At 30.9% G+C, this 21,567-nt stretch overlaps 2 long non-coding RNA genes across 2 annotated transcripts; both read left to right on the plus strand.

The window, feature by feature from the left end:
* Positions 1–7,264: 7,264 nt before the first annotated feature.
* On the plus strand, positions 7,265–13,367 carry LOC136971344 (uncharacterized). The gene is made up of 4 exons (XR_010880145.1): positions 7,265–7,321; positions 8,792–8,911; positions 10,526–10,643; positions 13,195–13,367. It is a non-coding gene; the product is annotated as an uncharacterized lncRNA (long non-coding RNA).
* A 2,453-nt stretch (positions 13,368–15,820) lies between these two features.
* Positions 15,821–21,180, plus strand: LOC136971345 (uncharacterized). Its single transcript, XR_010880146.1, has 4 exons — positions 15,821–16,000; positions 18,824–18,979; positions 19,103–19,338; positions 20,973–21,180. It is a non-coding gene; the product is annotated as an uncharacterized lncRNA (long non-coding RNA).
* Positions 21,181–21,567: the final 387 nt, after the last annotated feature.

The following is a 21,567-nucleotide window of genomic DNA, read 5'->3' on the forward strand; positions in this document are numbered from 1 at the left end:
TGTATAGTTGACGAGAGTTTAAAAAAATCCATTAAAATATTTGATATATTTATTCCGCTCTCCCATCTTATATTACTTACGGGTTTCAATGTTAAACCGGTGATATTACGATTATAGTATGTCCCATCTGTAAGGGAATGCAGAAAAAACGTGTACAATTCTTGTATAATGTTAAAAAATTAACTGTTACTTTGGCATCATTATTTACAACCAAATTTAATGAATGAGACGTACAATGGTACAAAAAAAGCTCTAGAATTTATTTTCCTTAAATGTACGATCTAAGTATCGGTTGTCATAAAAATTTCTTTCCACTTTTTTCCCAAGACTACAGATATTCGAGTACAAAGTAACTGGTTTCGAGTTATTTCTACTAAGAAGTAGTTAAATAATTAAGAGATTAGGGAATGGTGACATAAGTAAAACCCTGCTGACTTAAACAAAAGCTTAACCGAAGCAATTACTAGCTCAGTACAGTGGGGAACTGATTTCCGTGTACACCTGGTACTAAAACGAATTGCAGTAGTTAGAAAACAAATGACTATTAAGTTTAACATATTTACATCTATGGTGAGAAACGTTTAAAATTTACAACGGCCCTGTCGCGTCCTTTGAGATATACTAGTGATGCGACAAAAGAGGCATTTGACATTGACCGGTATCGGCACCCTCGGGATTTGTCACGCATGCATTCACTGTACACCTACCAAAATCGTCTCTGTTTCCATTCGTGAGCCACTCGCAGGGAGCAATTTTAACTCAGTGGATTGTTTAAATATTTAAAAATAAACAATATTTTATGTTATTTTTATATACGTTTCTTCGCAAAAGTATATTCATACAATTGAATATTTTGTACCAGGTATGTATAATTGTATATCCATCACAAATTTTATTTTACTGAGTAAGTTTTAATAATTTTATTTTTAATTTTAGCCCTTATATCATGGCTAGCGATTTAAACTGTAATTGTGATATTGAAAATTTACTTAAAAAAAGTTTTGGCTCAAGACAATATAATGAAAAAGAAGCCATTATTAAAAGAGAAAGACCAACGCCTAAATTAAATATAAGTACTTCGACAAAAAAATTTGTTCGACATTTTCACGATAAAATTTATCAAGACGTAAAATGGCTTTGTGGATGCATAAAAATGCAAAAATTGTTTTGTTGGCCTTGCCTATTATTTTCAAATGAAATTAGTGTGTGGAATAAGAATGGCTTTGACGATTTAAATAATTTGAGTAAAGCTAGAAAAAGACACGAAAATCGTAAATGTCACATCGATTCTTTCGTAAAATTGAAGCAATTTGGAAATCAAAATAGAATAGAATTTAACATTAGTAAACAATATAAAATTAATATTGAAAATTATAACAAGATAGTTACGGCTAATAGATATATTGTATCTAAATTAATAGATATTACATGCTTTTTAGCAAAGCAAGAATTGGCATTTAGAGGGCATAGGGAATGTATTGAATCTAATAACAGAGGTAATTATATTGAACTCGTTTCTTTATTAAGTACGTCAGATAATCAATTAAAAATGCATTTAGAGAAGTCTACAGTTTTTACTGGCTTATCGAACAAAATTCAAAATGAGCTCGTTAATTCGTTAGGAAACGTTTTATTGCAAGAAATTAAAAAAGAAATTGAAAACGCAAAATTTGTTGCTATAATTGTAGATGAAACAACGGACATTAGCCACAGAGCCCAGATGTCGACTGTATTTCGTTACGTGAAAGAAAACGGTAACGTCGAAGAAAGATTTGTGGGCTTTACTGATGTGAGTGAGAACAGAGACGCAAATTCGTTATTCACTCACATTAAGAGTTACTTAGACGAATTTCAATGCACTAAAAAATTAGTGGCACAAACATACGACGGTGCTGCCGTAATGGCCGGACAACATAATGGTGTCCGAGCTAAAATTAAAGAAATATCCAAACATGCTATTTTCGTACACTGTTATGCTCACAGATTGAACCTAGTTTTCTCTCAATCTGTTGGATATATAAAAGAATGTAAAATATTTTTTCAAACTATGACAGGATTTTCTTCATTTTTTTCTAAATCTTCTAAAAGATCTCACGCCTTAGATCTAGAAGTCAATAAGCGTTTTCCTTCAGCCACACCTATTAGATGGAATTACAATAGCAGGATTGTAAACTGCGTTATGGAGTATAAAGAAGAATTAAAACTTTTGTTGTTGAATATGGTTGAAAGTCCAGAACAATGGGATTCTGATACTACAATTGCCGCAAGAGGATTATACCATTATTTAATAGATTTTGATTTTCACTTTTTATTACTAGTTTTTCATCAAATATTTGCACATTCAGATATCCTTTTTGATATATTACAAAAAAAAATTTTAATATAGCATATTGTATTACTAGAATAAATCACTTTATTGATTTTTTACGACAGAAAAGAAATGATTTTGATTTGATTTGGGACGCTTTGAAAAAAGATGAAACTTTTTTAGAAATTCAACCAAAAAGAGGAATGAGACATACTGATATTGAGTCTAAAAAGGATTTATATAGACGTCTGTTTTATGAAATAATGGATACATTGATACAAAATTGTATTGACAGATTTGCCGACATAAAATCTCTAGAATTTTTATCACTTTTAGATTTTAATAATTTTAAATATTATGAAAAACAATTTCCCGAAGAGAGTTTTAATGCTTTACGTAAATTTTATGGAGAATTTTTTAATTTATGTAAATTACGTAGTGAATTGCAATATTTATATTCGTGTCCGGACTATATTGGCAAGTCACTCTTAGACATAAAAAATATTATAATTAATGATGACCTAAACAAAGACGTACTAATAGAATTATATGGTTTAATATCATTAATTTTTACAATACCATCTACCAGTGCGTCTGTTGAGCGTAGTTTTTCAACAATGAAGCGAATTCGTACATTCGCCAGGAACACTCAGTCGGAGGAAAGATTGTCGTCACTAGCGTTGCTTTCTATAGAAAAAGAACTTTTAAATACGTTGATGGAATCAACGACGAGTGACTTTTATGATAAAGTAATTAACGACTTTGCGGGAAAACATCGCCGAATAGAGTTAATTTATAGAAAATAAAAAAAAGAAACAAGTTTTTCTATAATTGTATTATGTATGTATTATTTGTATTTTAGAATTAAAGTACATAAATTGTTTATTTTTGTCATTCGCACGTACGAATGGACCTTAGACCATCACTGACGCGCAATTAACTGATTGCCCCTGAAAGTCGGCTTCTTACAGAAACACAGCTTCCCTATCATCAAATGTCACGGCACGCCACTGCCTCCTATACAGTCTAACATTCGTACATACAGAAAAAAAGCCCAATCTTTTGCGAATCTGGACATTTCGAGGTGCTTTGAGTCCAAAAATGCGAAAATTGGGGGGGGGGTGAAAATTTTTTGAACGATGGCTACACTTTTCCTCTGTTATATATAGGCCTAACAACAGAAAAGTAAAAATTATCGTATTGACTCATTACTTAGAGGCATATTTTAGCTTTGGAATAAAAAAGTTTCTACGTTCTATCTTTATTAGAACTATATTTATTGATGCTAATATTCTGAGGTCACGTGATGACGTCAGAATTTTCGTGCCTACTTTGTTAACAAGTCCGCCCTTGGTCGGAGTCGGAGTCGAATCATAAGCAAAAGTCGGAGTCGGAGTCGTGTAAAAATCTACCGACTCCACAGCCCTGGTTGCATTAGTAAGTATTTTTTTTTTTTTTTTTTTTTTTTTTTTAACTCTTTCCGCCCTGCGGGCACTAAGAGGGCCTCTTTTAGTAGGCCCATTATGGGTTCGGCCAGGCCCACAATGGGGCGACCGGGTGGTGAGGGACGGGGCCCGACATATCCGAACGGACCACCCCCGAAAAATTCCTGGGGATTATTCGACCCGTTCGGATTCGATCCCGGGTCCCCAGAGCGGTAGGCTGCCACCTTTACCGCTCGGCCATCCGGCCGTCGCATGTAAAGTATTACCAGTCAGTTCTGCACATTGAAACGTTCCTGAACGTGAACAATCTCCTAGCAAATGTGAGGTCCTGGGCTGAGATGAAAAACATTTTTTAATTATATCAAAACAAAAACGAATGTTGATCTTCGCGATTAATTAAAATTAAGGAAAACTAAATTATAAAGGAAAAGGGGAAATAAAATTATTTTAATAAAAGGAGAAAAATTAGTAAATTAAATTCTTTATAAGACAAGACGAACAAAAAAGAAAATGTTAATTAAAGTACAAGCCTTGGTTCGTTCAACACCGAACGAAAGACGGTGTCGAATTGTATTAATAAACAATCGTCTTTCTCGAGAATCGATCTGGTCCAATTTCATCCGGTAACAGAGAAACCTCTTTCTCGGTCCCAGATTGATCTTTAACTATTTGGAAGATGGGCATGGAAAGGGCCCATCGGTCCACCAGATAGCGAGGGACGGGGCCAGATATTGCTCCTGAAATCTTTCATGGGAACTTGCTGACTTGGATTCGATCTCGGGTTTCCCAAATTGCGCAAGCACACCGGCCGTCGACTTCATTAAATAGCAATAACTAATTTAAAAATTAAATCATAGCAAAGTACACTAAATTGCTAGTTCACTTTTAGAAAAATGTTGATTTGTCACGCTTCAAACAGTCATAATATAAAATATTTACACGTAAATCTTGTTAGAATTATCAATATGGCTACCGATAGCATTGTTATCAATATAGTAAGTAAGCTCCTGATTTTAACATTTATAGAACACCTGTAAAAGTAACTTTGTTCTTATTTTAATGCATTAAACGCGTTTTTTATTTATTGCAAGTTTTAAACGCATTTTCATCGGATGCGTTATCCTTTATAAAGGACAAATGAAGAGACGATCCATTGTAAACGGAATTCTGCCGACGTAGACATTACTTGTTTGCTTACGTACGGCAATGTTGCATGTGGGCGATCAGCTTACTTTGAAATCAGTTTGAAAATATTTTCAAAGTGATTTTAAAGTGATTGAGTTTTAGTACTTTTAATAATAATGTTATTCTGGGCCTTTTGTACTGCCAGTAGTATGATCCGTTGTCGGCCGAATGGTTGAGGATGTTAATGTCATCCCACTGCTTGAAGGACCCAAGATGAAACCCGGTGAACTACCCAGAAATTTTTTATGGGTGATGTGTCCCGGATATGCCAGGCCCGTCCCTTACTACTCGGTTCCCTTCGTTTTGGGCCTGGTTGAACCCATGATGGACATGATTAAGTGTTTGATTTGTTGGGAACGGCAACGCAAGACGTGAGCGATTTGTCAAGGGAAATTCCTCCCGGGAGGACTTTCTATGGTAAACTGGCCCCTACTTAAATGTTATTAACGTGGAAAAAAACCCGGAAAACTCCACGAGGCCGACCCATTGGTGAAGCTCGAATCCGCGCCCCCAACCACTAGTGTACAGCGTTCTCTAAGTGCCGACAGGACGAAAGTGTCAAAAACGTTTGTTTTATTTATAAAAAAAAATAGTAGATAGCCTGGAACTATATGGAATTTTTCTAAGAAAACGTTTTAAAAACGAACTTTTAGAACCGATTTGGGTGCTACAAACGTGAAGAAAACTTGGAAAACTTCATGTGACCAGCTCGTTGGTGAGGTGCAAATCACGAACAGAGAACACTGGTAGTAGATTTAGCCACTAACAGTATTCAGTGGTCGTGGATTCGACGTAGGACTATAATAGGGTTAATAGCCAATCAGTTCTGCCTGAATCCGTCCCTTCCATATATAAGGCAGAAATTACTGTAACAATGTTTCAAGATTCACGGCCGATATCCGTATAGCTTCACAATATCAGTTAAAATGATAATTCAGCATATGCTAAACACCAATATCCAATAAACAGCAGGGGTCGAAACGTATTTTAGGATGCAATATCAGGCAATAATTGGTTTCAATTCGTCTGATAACCCTTCAATATCATTATTTACAGTGCAACGTAATTGTAGAAAGTATATTGTATTACAAATAAAGGGATTAAAGATTAATTAAATTAAATTAAAGTATATAATGAAACATAAGAAATATGTCATCGATCTCTATCAGCGCCGGATTTAGCCTCTAGCGGGCCCTAGACAAAATTTAAATTGGGGCCCCATTTAAATAAGTTGCTTTTAAACAAATCTAAAATAATGTCACTTAAAATTTTTATTAATAATAGAAAATACACACATCAATACAATAATAATTGTACAACAAAAGAGTTTCCAGTACAACGAAAAATGTATATAATTTTAGCCATTAATCAGCCCTTAAAATATTTAAATTTTTCGTTTTTGGATTTTCATTTCAGAAAATTGATCAATCTAGCCGTTTGAGAGTGTCTCTTTCTTTAGTAAGCATTGTTAAAGACAGCCTTTCCTGTCCTATCGAATTTCTTAAATAATTTTTTACTCGTTTTAAAATAGAAAGATTCTGCACTGAAGCCGGGCCCTTCCGAATTACGGACCCTAGACATTTGTCTAATTTGTCTATTGGTTAATCCGGCCTTGAACTCTATAGTCTTGGGTATGTGTATATATTAAGTCTTTCCGCCATTTGGGCACTAAGACAGCCTTTTTATCAAATCCACTATGGGAGACCTGGGATCGAATTCGGACTGATCGAAAACCCCATGAATTTTTCTTTGGGTGTTCCATTGGCGCGTTATACATTCATGGGCCCCAGGTAAAATTTGAATTAGGTGGCCCCACGTACAGTATTCACACATTTTTCTTCGAGGAAGTTTTTTGAGTTAAAGCTTTTTTTAAAATAAAAGAACGACTTGGGGGCCGTTCTGTTAGTGGGAAACCAGGCAATTGCCCTTTTTCGCCCACAGGATAACGCGCCACTGGCATGTTCGACTAGATATGCCGGACCCCGTCTCTCGCTACTCGGCTTCCCCATCGTAGGTCCTGTATAATCCATAATTGGTTTTCTAAAATGCCCTTCTTCTAAAAGTGATCACAGAACGGAATAATTAAATGTTATAAATTTAAGTAAAAATCGTACAGAATTATACAAAAAATATATATATATATATATAATTTTTTTAAATTATATTTACGCATTCTAAACAATTAATCGAATTCGATTATTTAAATTACCGCCATTAATCGATTAATCGTATAATAAAATTTTAGTTCGTATATAATCCGAGAGGGGTCGCTAGCCGATTTGCTCGACCAGATGGTGAGATGTGTGTTTAGTTTGGCGTGTTGTTAGCAGTCGAGCGATAAGCAAAAACCATTGAATTAAAAACTCAATTGCGTAATAAAAAGGTGCGTTTTCGCTTCCAGATAATACAGAAGTAGATAAATTGAAGATATTTCCGATAATTGTGCAACCGTGCGTTGACTTTTGTACCGGAAGAAGTTTGTACACGTGATTTGCGTAAGAATCTTATCGAAATCAATTTATATTTTACTTAAAATGTCGTATATTTAAAATGGATATTGATGCGGGCGTAAGTAATGTTTCGTGCCAGGTTTTACCTTTGCGTATGTTAAATGCGCATTGTATTAATTAAAGGAAGTGACTCGATTCGATCCTCGTGTTTTTGTTCGTTTGAAATTGACATCTTTTCGGTTTTTAGTCTCTTCCATATGCATGCTGATTCGTAATAATCAGAATGACGACTTGACCGTTACAATGTGTCAAACTGTGCCTTTTATACTAAATTATGCCTCCTTGTTTTTAATTTTTCGTCATTGATTTGACTAGTTAAAGACTTCTTGTTAATAATATTAATCATCAATTGTAAGTAGGGAATTTTTGTATTGAACAACAATTGTAGAAAGATTTTTTCATTTCTGTCGTGTGTTCGGTCGACCTGCGGCGAGGTTGCCGGACGTGTACCGGACGGATAGTTCCTCAAAAAATATCCGAGGCTTTTTGGCCTTCCTGGATTCGTTCTGTTTTTCCCAGTCCGGCGGGCCGAGTTCTTAACTGCTCGACCCGCAGTCGATCAAGAATGGGCCGTGAAAGGAGAGATGGGGCTCGGTCGGTTAAAGTGCAATTAGTCCGCAATCCACATGCTCTTCGAAACTTATAAAAATATACAAATAAAGCTATAGTCTGTGCACTGAAAGAACAGTTACCTTTATCTTATCTAGGATGACTAGATACTTATTTGATAGTGTGAAAAATGAGATAAAATGAGGTATCGAAGAAAAAATCTGACACTTCAATATTAAGTTTCTTTGGTCCTTGTTCAGTGTCAAAACAAAATGAGAACTTTTGTATTGCTTACCGACTAGGGTAAAAATGATCAATTTGATACTTGAACGCATTGAGTCCATTCCAGTTGTATGGAAGATAGATAAAATAGATTCTTTTTTGTTGTGCAGGACTTTGCAAACATGAAGACATTTATTAGAATTGTTGAGTAGCCGAAAAAAAGAAAGATTGATGCCATTGACATTTTTAATGTGTTATTACTTTTAATATTTATGATTATTTTACAATTTTTAAGACTTTTATGTCTACAGAACTTTAATTTTAGAATTTTTATATTGTCTAATGGAAGTTTAAATTGTGTCTGATGGCTTTCAAATTATATATAATTCAAAGATTAAACAATTACTGAAATACATCCTATTTATCCTACAACAAAGATGCTAGAATAGGAAAACTGAAATATTAAATTGACATTATATTAAAAATTGAAGTGGAAATTATTGAAAAAATACTTGTTTTGTGTGTGTATAACTAAATTTCAAACTTTTTTTTTGTTTTAATCGTTTTTGTAGGATTTTAACACGAGTTTGGCCATGAGTACGATTTCGTGTATGTGTTTGAGGAGTGTCATTAACCTCGGGAACAGTATTATTGGCGTCAGTATATTAGCCATGCCGTATTGTTTTAAAAAGGTAAATATATTTACTTTGAAATAAATTAATAATTACAGTCTGAATCTTGAGTTGTGTACAGAATCAAGATAAGCTTGTAAGAGAATACCTACTTTTCTTCTACTGTAATTCATTTCCAAATAATAATATAAATGTAAATAATATAAATATAGTAGAGCATCAATTATCCGAATACCGATCAATCGAAACATCAGTTAACTGAAAGCGTTCCAGTTGGCAAATTCAAATTCGACTAGTGCTGTGGCACTGCAGCATTTTACCTCCCTGCGAACCTAAACTATAGTCCTACTTTAATGTACTACTTTATATAAGATATGTATTTGTAAGACATAAGATACAAAATAAATACAATACAGTTTTGTGTTTAATATATTTTTTTGTAAATTATCAGTTATACGAAAAATCTCTTATTTGAACAATCCCAGTTCCAAATTGTTTTAGATAATCGATGCTCTACTGTAATAATTTTTAAAATAATTTCTGTTTAGTGAGTACTAAGAGGACCTTTTTTATACTATCCGGATTTGGCTGGATCAAGTATGAGAGAAAAAGTAGCTGGGTCACTGTCAAAATGGCCAAGGCAGTTAGTAATAGCCTAGTGCAGGGGTCGTCAGTTTGTGAAGTGAGAAGAACCAAATTGTCATGTAAACAAGATAACCAAAGTACCAGAGAGCCACATCGAGGCTTAACTGCTTGGCCGATCGCCGACCAACTGTGTTGAAGGATGCCCCCTAGTGCGCATTACTGGCATTCCGTGACGACAATAAATTCCTATTACAAATATACTGAATTATTTATATTGTTATTGGATATTGGCCAAATGAATAATAATAATTTATACTGTTAATGTAAATAATAATTTATATTATTAATTTAAATGTACGAAATATGACACATGACGGGGGCCTCTAGTGGCCGTTTTTGGCATAACGTTACACGGATGGATGGACACACGTTCAGTAGGTTATATATATATATAGATATGCTTTAAATGCTACCACTTGCATGTGATTCATATTGATCAATGTGAGTGATCATTTGCGGACGGGCTGAACAATGGTAGAGAGTATGCCGTACGAGTTGAAGTTTATTCGGCAGCTCTATCTCATAAACTCATAAGTTATAAGGCTGCTTGAGATGAGGTGAGATTGGAGTTTATGTCCGAAGAGCCGGAAACGTCTATGCAAAGAGCCACATGCGGCTCGCAAGCCGCACTTTCCGACCCTTGGCCTAGTGTTATGAGTGATCTGGAATTGAATCCAGACGAACAACCCCCTTGAAAAATTATCATGGGTTGTCTTTCTTAGATAAATTGGATCCTGTTCAATTTATCCAGCCATTCTATTGTGGGCTTAGCAAAACCCATGACAGGTCTGAAGAAAGGCTCTCTTGTACCCATGGGACAAAAAAATCCAAAACGGGACGGAAATATCCCATTCGAACTACTTGTGAAAATTTCCGACGTTACGACCAGAACTCGAACTAGATCCCCTCACGATAGCAGCCGATGCCTTTAATGCATTAGTCAACCAGTTATCTGTATTAATAAACATTATTAATAGAACCATTTTAAGAAATTTATATGAAAGTATTAATGAATTTTTTATTTTTTAGTGCGGTATTCTGCTGAGTATATTATTGATAATTGCCAGTGGTCTTTTTACTCGAGCCGCTTGCCACTTACTCCTCAAGTCAGCAATTATGGCTAGAAGAAGAAATTTTGAGTTTTTGGGTTAGTGTTTTACAATTTTCTTGACATTAAATTGTACAACTGTAATCACTTAAAAATGTAAATAAATGTCAAATTATTTTCAAGAACAAAATCAGAAAATTCCTTAAAGTATTGAATTGTGAAATTGTCAAGATCTTCCAATATTTTATGTCGTCGTACAAATAATAATAATTATAAAATGAGTATTTTAATTAAGGAAATATTTTGTTTGAAGCATTTTAAAGTGCTTATTGGATCATCCTTAGCTTATAAAATATTTAGAATATATTCAGAATATAAGAATATTGCAACTTGAGATTATTAAGAAGAAAATTTTGCTTGATTGAAGTTTTTCTACAAGTATCTAAATATTTTTGAACTCTTCTTAGCTCATTCATAAGACTACTTTTAATCCAACGAATGTTTAATCTTTAAATATTCACAAATATTGATGCATAATAAATCGAATATTTAGAATCAATTTGTAATGATGGAACTAAAGTAAGCTCAAAAATGCTTAGATGTTAGATATTTGTAGAAGAAGTAGATATTTGTAAGATATTTAATCATTTTGAAAGATCTTGATTCATTGGACACGATCATTTTAGATCAAATTGATTCATTCCTTGTCTTCAATAATGCTAGACAATTTAGTGCAAATCATATTTGTTCTTAATGAATGAAATTGAGACTAGATAGATATAATTTTCCATGTTTATACTTCATATTAATTAATGAAACCAATCCAATTAAGAATGTGGTGGCTTAATATTGTTTCATACTGATATAAAATCAATTTAATGACATTTAACACTTATATCAGATTACCAGTTTTGTAAATTAGATGTTGAATGTAACTAAGCATATGTGCGTGCATAGTTATATATGCATGTGCACACATAAGTATGATTATATACACATACATAAATCACTTGGTGCTATATTGGGTAAATTTAAGAAATATGAAAGGTGGAGTAACAGCTCAAATTTTATATCTCGAATATGATCAATAATATGACAAGGAAAGTATTACTCACTATTCTGGGTTCATCACCTGGACCTAAAACAAAGTATGAAAAGTGAGATGTATATTGATACGCTCAGTGCTGTAGCAAGCCATTCCTGTGCCCTGTGCAAGAACTTACATTTAAGCCCCTTAGTTAATTAGGTTTGGGAAAAAATAAAACAAATACATGCATTTTGGGCCCCCCTTCCAAGTGGGCCCTGTGCGGGTGCACCTATTGCCTCTGCCTAGTTACGGCACTGGATACGCTATTAGATTACTTGCAGTGTAATTCATATAAAAATTTGAGGTATGAGATATATGCCTGAAGGCTTACACAAATGAATTTATCTGTACAAACTGTACTGTGTCTCACTTGTAGATTGGTATGAGTTTATTTTGCTTTAATTTTTAATTAAACTATATTTGCACAAATTCTGCATGAGGTACTACTGGTAATCAGTCATCGAGGCACAAACCTTATACCTTAAAGCACTGGGAAATTTTTAGTAAGTCACACAAGATACCTTGTGACAATTAACATGTTAATAGAAACATTTTCAGATCTTTCAATCTAGCCTAGAGGTTTGAAAATGTTTCTCACTGGATGAAAAGTTTTCATTAAAATAGAATGTTCATGACTTGTCTAATTAACTTTATTGTTTATTATTTCATTAAAAGACTGCTGTTAGAATGTATCAATATATTATGTTACTTTAATCTGTTTAACATTTTTATTACAGAGATTGTCATTTAATTTCTTTTGCAGAATACTTCACAGCTAAGAGCAGAGATATTAATATTTTTAGGTTTATTTGTTGCTTTTCGTCTTGAGCTGTGTATGGGGATGGACAAAAGATGTGGTGTACCAAGAGTTGGTAGATTCCTGTAGTTTTTTGAATGTTGAGCATAAACTTTTTCACATTACTTTTACTCCTATTTAAACCCTGTACATTTTCGTCTAATTTATCTACTAAAATATGTTATCAAGATAGTCTCTCACTCTCACAACAGTCTGATGCCTAAACATTTTCTGACCATCTAAATAATTATCATTAGATAAAAGAAATGTATAATTAGACTTACTATGGATTCAGCTTTTATTCTAGAATATATTAAATTATTCAGTTTAATTCAAAAATTATTATTATTACTAAATTTTATACAAGATTACACCTTAACTGCTTATGTTTAGTCCACACTACATAGTATCTATATTGTTAATTAATCTGGCCATATCATTTGTTCAACAATCAACCAATTTCAAAACCTCTTGGAGAACCTTCTTAAATAAATCTTCAGTAACTTGTCACATTTAGAATGACTAATGTTTTCAATCCTCCATCTGGATCTTCATCAGATCAACCGTTCTAGAATCAGAATGCTTGGAACATCATCACTAATTCTGTTCATTTATCAAATGTTTCTCCAGCTTTAAATCTGATGTGTGACATAATCATCATAAGATATGGTACTAATTTTCCAGATTATTTCAGATGGATAATTCTTCAGAATTTATCTAAAGGTGATTATTTATTTAATTCAGATTTTTTGTATTATTTTTTTTAGATTGCTACAGAAACCAAAATCTGACATGACACCTGAAGAATTGGCAAAACGAGAGGAAGAGGAATTCAACACTGGGCCTTTGTCAGTTCTCACACAGTCTGTAAAAAATAATACACAAATCCTGATTAATTGCAGAAATAACAAAAAATTATTTAGGAAGAGTAAAGGCATTTGACAGGTATGATTAATTTTTAATAATTAAATTAAGTATTAAAATTTCCTATTGGAATGTTTAGTCAGTGTTGCATATTTTTACTAACTTATCCTTTCTTCAGCTAATCAGAAATTAATTACAAATTAATTTAGCACTGAAGATAGACAAAATTGTCATATTGTGTTCAAGTCAATCACTGGTTATACAGTAAGAAATCATGCTACCATTACAGAATAATATACAGAGACCAAAATTGGATGTTGGAACTTTGATGTAAACATATCTTTAAGGTTTTGAGTGACCAGATCTTTAATTTCAGCTGTATTTAAGCTAATATATTTGATATTTTGTTCTTTATGAATACCAATTCTATAGAATACCATTAAACAATCCAAAACAGTAAAGAAGTGAAGGAATCAATAAGATCTCAGGCTGAGATGTGTAAATCTAAAAAATACATTTCATGTAATATTAAATATCTGGTAAATTCCAGTATGTGTTAGTATCAGCCACAACCAATGCACCAGTGATCAGTTTAATAAGCTTTTACTGGATTATCTGGCAACCTAAGAAGATGGTGGAAATAAATGTTGCTATATTGGCATTTGCACTTATTTTGTCAAAATAACTTTTGTTTAATACAGGCTAGGAGTAAAAATGGTGTTAATGATGTACTGTAATCATGGAGGCAGTCATATTGCTCCATCAGAGCTCACCATATTCTCAGCTCAATGAGTGCTTTGTTTATCTCTTGCTTCACCAATGAATTTGATGTTGATTGCTGGGAACACTTTTTAGTACATCATGGTTCACCGATTTGTTGTCTGATGCATACTTGAATGTACCCATTGACTCCTTCAAATTGAAATTCTCATAAATTGAAAAATATTCAAATTATAGTCCATTTTTTAAAAATGAAAATGAAAACAACTCAATCATTAAAGGATTCAAAAACATTTAATTTGATTAAGCAATTTTGGGATTTTATCATGCCATTTTCAGATCAACTTCATTTGACATTACAATAGTATGAATAGAACAACTGTCAACTGTCATACTTATAAATTTCTGAATCAAACCAACCAATAACATAAGTTCTAAATTTATAAGATATGTAAAATTCATAAGTTTTTAGATACTGTACATTTTCAACTAATATTTCAGATGTACTGTACATTATATAAAAATAAGATTAAAAAGTACAAATAAAAACTAAAATACAAGTACATTGCATAAGGCAAAATAACAATAAGCATTTTATCAAATTAAATATTTTTGACTCCTTTAACTTTAATCATTTCAAACTTTTTCCCTTTTTAATATATAAGGAACAGACAACTCTTTCAAGAAGTTGTCTGTTCTGTTTTATGTTGAAATATTTAATAATAATAATAATAATAATATATTTTAGATGGTTATTGTGTAATCTACAGTTTTAATTTTAATGCACAGAATCTTTTCCATCTAAATAGGCAGTATGATATGCATTTATTCATTTTCTTCATCTAAAATAAACAATATATGTTCTATACAAAGTAATTTATTAATTTAAAATTTTGTTTCACATTTACAATATAAAATTCAACATAATTTTGTTATATAAACTTTTAATTAACAGAGAAATTATTTTATATAAAGGCTAGGATCTCAAGTACTATAAATATTTATACATTTTTTCTACACAGTGTCACATAATCCAATTTTTTTCTTTTAAAGGCAATACGAAGACATATTTGTCAGAACATATATTTTACTTGTCCAGACATGAATTCCATTACGATCATAGGAGATTGATACATCACCAACTTTGCTGAGATGTTTTGTGATTGATTGATTGTGATTGTGATATGATGTGTGTATTTTTCAATTTTTTGGCTGTGTAACACAGTGTTGATTGACTTTTTACTTGACAAAGTCATAAGTGCTTGTCTGTTTCCAAACAGATTAGCCAAGTATCTGAAGCATACCCAGCACCACTCCTGAATATGCTCCAAATACTCAGGATTTGCAACCTTACAATACCAAACATAATTTTGTGGGATTTCATCAAGAAGAAAGTCACTCAACGACACTACCAGACAGCAGAAGAAAATGCACTGGTAGGAGCATTTTATCTTTCCATATAAGACTGTTGTGTTTATGATGGAAATGATATTGATGTTGTGGACAAGTAAACTACAAGGTATGTTTTGACATAGAATATATCTTAGTTATTTCCTTTACAAAAACAAATAACGGTCATGTAACTTGCTGGACATCTACGTTTATAGTAAATTTAATATTTATGCAACAACTTTTGTCAAATTATTTTTGAATAATTTAATAAATACACAAGAAAATTTATTCTATACAGTTTTATTGTTTTTAGTGTTTCTCATAAATTATTCAATAATTTATGAGAATATGGATATAAGAGTAATTTACTCATTCTATACCATTTCAGGTCTTCAGGAAAAACAAAAACTTATTGTTTGTATGATTGACAGGAAAACCTGATTCTCTACATTTTTATGTTAAAACTGTTTTAAAATACGTAACTTGAGGTAAAAACAGTTCATTCAAACTGTCAAAGTGATGGACGTGCATAAAAATAGACATGTGAGAATCATGCCAATTTGATATCTGTATGTTACTTCTGCCATAAGAAACCAGGTTGTAATCTGATTAGTATCCTCATCGTTTCTTTCTTGATCTTCCAACTCTTTCTTGTAGACATATTAAAATTATCAATTTAACTATTAAAATAATAATTTTGAGTTGTTAACATTAGTACATGTAGAAATGCATAGCAAGCACATTGAACATAAGACACATTGAAAATATTTCATAGTTATAATTTATATTCCAAGACATCAATTTTCCTAGATTTTTTTCTATTAATAATAAAAGACCTCCAGAGGGACGACCGAATTTACTATTTCTTTGAGCTTTACTTTCTAATACCAGAAAGGTTTGTTCTAAATGTTTTATCTTCTATATTTAGCTGAACCGATCAAGTTTCAGATAAACCAATAATTGTATTAGATTCCAAGTAATCATGAAATATTTCTGTGTTCAGTTTTCTTTGGAGCCCTTGTATATTCCAAAATCTAAAGAGAATTTTTAAATTATTTATTTTTGTATTGTAGTTTGTTTCTAGTGGCAAATCTCTCTCAATATTCAATTGATCTAATCTGTTCTTTTGTTGATTTTTATTTCCTATTGTTTCTTGGTTTGTGGTATTATCTGTACTCCAAAAACACATGGGAACATAAGATTTTATTGCATGTATATTCGATAAACCATTCAACTCGTTCCTAAAAAAAACTCTAGTCGTGGTATAACTTTTCCTAAGTTGAGATCATATGTGTAAATATTCTCTTTATTTATATAATAATCATCTCTCATTATTATTTTGATGCCTTTGGCTTTTTCTTGTTGAATTATTAGAATCAAATTTTTCCTCCTCACTCTCCATCTTCTGCACAGATCTGTTTTAAATATAATTTTTTTCTGTTCTTCTAAATTAATTTTAGGTTTCTTAGACCAAAATTCTTTAAGTATTAAATCTTTATCATATGTTGAAGTTAATACAATTTTCACCATAGGTTTATATTCATTATTAGTTAACTTAATTAAACTCTCTATTGGACTACTTGTTATGCTTAGTTCTATTGTTATAAATTGTTTTATTTCGTTTAAATATTTGGAGGTTTAAAAAGGGAAATTACTATATTTTTGTTCATTTTTTCATTTAATAATTGATCCATTTCAAATTCTAGCATACCTTTAGTGAGGGAATTATCCTTAATTAGTAATTCCATTTCTTCCAGTTTTTGGTCAACTTTTTCAGTTGATAAGCTCTATTTTCCTCTTTCAGAACATTTACTTCTGTCCTGATATTTTGTAATTCATTATTTAATTGAGTGAATTTTTCTTAGATTAAGTTGTATATGAATTTCAGCGAATATTTTTGTTCTTCTGCAGTTGAAGTGTCTATTCCTCGTAAGGTGTGAAAGTAGCCTTGTATTTTTGGAGATCTGATGTTGATTAATTCACCTCCGTCGTACTCTTGTTCTTCTGGCAGAATTTCCTGACTGGACACAATTTCTGGTATATTTGTTTTTTCTATAATTTTAGAATTAATATTGCGAGGCCTTCCCCGTCCCTTCTTTTGCATATCTGAATGACCACCATATTGAGGTGATCTGGACACTGGTCCTGGGTTAGATTCTGTACCAGAAATAAGCAATAGATATAATAACACTAGCAGAGATGGTCTATTTTTATAAATCCATTTCACTTCAGGTTGCATTTTCCTCCGGGAGCACACCAGTATCATTTAATGTAGTGTCGAATATTTTCTCGAGGTAATTGTGCCAACACCTTTGCCTGTTAAGACACACCCCTAATAATTCTGTTTAAAAATAAATAAAATTTACAATGAACACTTTTCAATTGGGCCTTGTTTTATTATAAATATTCAGTAGTCAACTATTTCTGTTTCTATACATTACGGAGAAACAAAAATTGCCTTTATAGCAGTATTTTTATTTTCTATTTAAAAATTAAAAAATTCATATAGAATCAGATGAAACGGTAAAGACTAGTTCAGAAATTTTCATCATTAGGTTGATTTTGATACGTCAGACTTCATCTTTCAACACCTAGCTGTATGCTTTGTGCATCTAGCTGAATTTATGACAGATATGAAAAAAGACAAATCTTAGTTACAGAAGAGTGGAAAGAATTTAAGAAATTAAAAATAAATTTTTAATGGCCACTTTTAGATTATATTACTTCTAATAATATTTGTCTTTAAAGTATTCGTAAAGTGATAAAATGCATTATTTATAGAGTGAGGAATTATTCATTACAATCTAAATGAAAAACTTCAAAAATAAGATTAAAATTTAAAATCAAAAATAAAAAATGCGAAAGCAAAGCATGTTTAAATACATCAAGATTGTAACCATATAACATAGGCCTATGTACTGGTATTATTTTCTTTTAATAGCTTTTTTGTTCAGATTCCAGATCCAATGCTTTATCATCAGTTTTTTATTAATCTACAATTACTTTTGAATTGCTTTTCTTCTGAAATTTATTTTTCTTTTTTCATTTCTGACTGAATTACTTTGTATTTAAGAAAGGGTATTTTACTTTTGATTAGTTTACGATTGTGTTGTCCAATTGTTTTTGCCAGGATCTTTAGTTTGTTTTTTTTCATTCTTATTTTCTATTTTAGTTTCATAGTTTTTCTTTTAAAAATGATATTTTAGTTTAAAAAAACCATTTCTAACTTTTCATTAAAAGTTTGATTTATTTAATACAAGGCAATTTCTTTTCATTTAAAATAAATTACATAGGTTTTTAACCTTATATAATTTATTTTTACAATTTTAACATTTTTTTTTACTTATATTCTTGAATAAAGTTTTATACAAGCAATATTATGAAAATAACATATATTTTTAAAAATTATAAATTTTTTAGGGTTTAAACTCAGTATTCCATATAAACATCATAGATTCATCAAATATACTTAGTGTAGAACCACACATTGCCACTGGCTCAACATCTATCAGAATAAGAGTAATGAATGGACCATTAGATTGTGAAAATCCTAATCAAAGAAAATATATTTTATTGGTAAGAAAATTTATTATGTAATTTTAATTATAACATTAAAAGTTAATTAAGTAATTTAATAAATTTTTTAATTAAAAAATTACTAACAAGAGGATTGTTAATTAATCTAAAACTATTTTACAGAGTTAACTGGCTAACTGAGGCATTTGACATCAACCTACTGCTCTATGGATCCAGGTTTGAATTTGAATGAGCAACCCCAGGAATTATTTACAGATGATCTGTCCCTGATATGTCAAGCCCTGTCTCTCATAACCCAGCCTTTGTGAGCCTGTCTGAATCCATGATGGGCATGGCAAAAAGGCCCTCTTAATGCCTGTGGGAGCTGAATGAAAAAAAAATCTATTAGAGAATCTAAAGTAATTTTCCTGTATTAAAATATGTTAATCATTTGTGTTAAATTTATATCTCTAAGAATATCTATTTAACATTGAAAGTCAGAGTTGTTGTTTCAATTATTTCTAATTTGATATGAAATGCTATTGGTGGCTCCCTTAAACTTAATTTGAGTAATATTGATAGTGGAACACAGATAATGTTTTATAAACATTTTAACGAATATCGATAATTTTTTTCTCTGAACTTTACAAATTGTACTTGTCAAATACATTTTATTTATGATGGTGACAATGGGATGATAAATATTACCATACATAAAAGATGACAAGAGCTGTATATCTGCTAGAATATTTTGTTATATATGGTAGTTTGTAAAAAACAATATATTAATAACAATTAACAATATAATAATAATAATAATATCTTAATTGTTTGAACCTTATTTCATTACAAGATGCTTACATAGAGCTGAGGTTAGTGCAATAAAGTAAGTTAATATAATTAATTAGTACAAGATATTACGAAATGAAACACAAAGTAACTTCAGTTTTGTGTAACAAATTAATATAATAGCCTGGTACAAGATAATATGAAATAAAATATATAATAATAATCATATTATGAAAAACACAAAATATTAATTATATTATTCCAGGATTTAAATCTTATCAAATACTTTTTGCTACTTGCTTCAAATTTTATACATTGAACGAATACATGTTTCCAAGTTTAATGAATAACTGGATCTTATTTTTCAAAATCTTTATTTATTTATAATTATTGACTTTCTGCTCATCTGTTTCTAAACTCCATAGAGAGAAATATTTTTATTAAATATCAAATCATTTCTTTAAGAGATACTGAATTTCAGAGTTGTTTGTAAAATCAAAGAATGAAATTGCCATCTTAAATGTTTATCATTGGATTTTACTGTAAGGTGAATTATTCATATTGAAATGTAAATACAATAATACACATTTTTATTCTTAAAAGTATTGCATGTATGTATTAGCAGTTTAATAAATGATATAAGAATAATAATTTTTATATATGATTAAAATTACTAAGTTAAAAAAAGAGATTTAAAAATGATATACCATATAAATCATTTTTATTCATAACTTTTTTCTATGAAATGGCTCTGGCTATTTGCTTTACTCAAGTTTTTAGTTATCTGAGATAGCATTGGTTCAAATTACCTCAGATAATCAGGGTTCTACTGTACTTGATTCTATATATATTGAGTTTATCAAGACGAAAGTATCAATAGCCTGTAGTATCAATACACTATATCCCATTGCTAGTAGGAGAATCTTCAGGGCATGATAATTTTTTTTTAAAGCTTATTGTAAAAAGAAAACGTCAACATAATGTGTTTAAAGTTGTATAACTAATATACAACTTTAAACACTTCATTTTAGAATTTTCATAGCAACTTTATAGAAAATAAAATTTCTGAAAAATTGTCATGCTAATTGTAAATTTCCATGTCTGATCAAAAACAGATGTGAAATTAGTTTCAACATGTAAATGAATAAATAAGTATACATTGGAATATAATTAGGAATATTTTTAAATGTGCAGATTATGATTTAATTATAAAATATTTGTATTTTATTTCGTAAAAGAATAAAAAATTTGATTCTATTTTCAGTTCACTGCTATTGTCACCTGAAGATTATGTGGACAAGTTTTTGAGCTTTATGGAATGAAGATTATTTGAAATACAGTTTAAATCTGTTCACAGCTTTGTTATGCAAACACAAATTGTAAGTATATAGCATTGCGCGTTGTTACAAAATATAAATTTCGAATGGCATAATAAATTAACTTTTGAAAAATAAAAAAATTTCCTAATCCGACACTTCCGATAATTTGCTGCATTAGTTGCCACGATAACGAACTGGTAATGTTTCATAACTGTTTGTTACTCTATTTGTCCATTATTCCATAAAAAAAATAAAGAAATAAGAATGTAATCACTTTATTATACGCCATGAAATCTTTTTTACAAAAAATATAAAAATATTATTGAGTGTTTGAGAACAAATATAAAAGCGGTATATATTTGCATACAAACGGAATACAGTTCTTATTACGTATTATATATACGTAATACAAAGTATATTTTGTTTGTTTTTTTGGTTAATTTAAATTGATCCGTTTCTTTGCAAAACATTTCTCAAAATGTTCGTAAATGCATCGATTTTTCCTACACTGTAATGATACAAACAACGTAGTATACGATG

Source organism: Centruroides vittatus, unplaced genomic scaffold (genome assembly GCF_030686945.1).
Source record: "Centruroides vittatus isolate TY-2023 unplaced genomic scaffold, ASM3068694v2 contig_2460, whole genome shotgun sequence".
In the NCBI taxonomy this organism is placed as follows: domain Eukaryota; kingdom Metazoa; phylum Arthropoda; class Arachnida; order Scorpiones; family Buthidae; genus Centruroides; species Centruroides vittatus.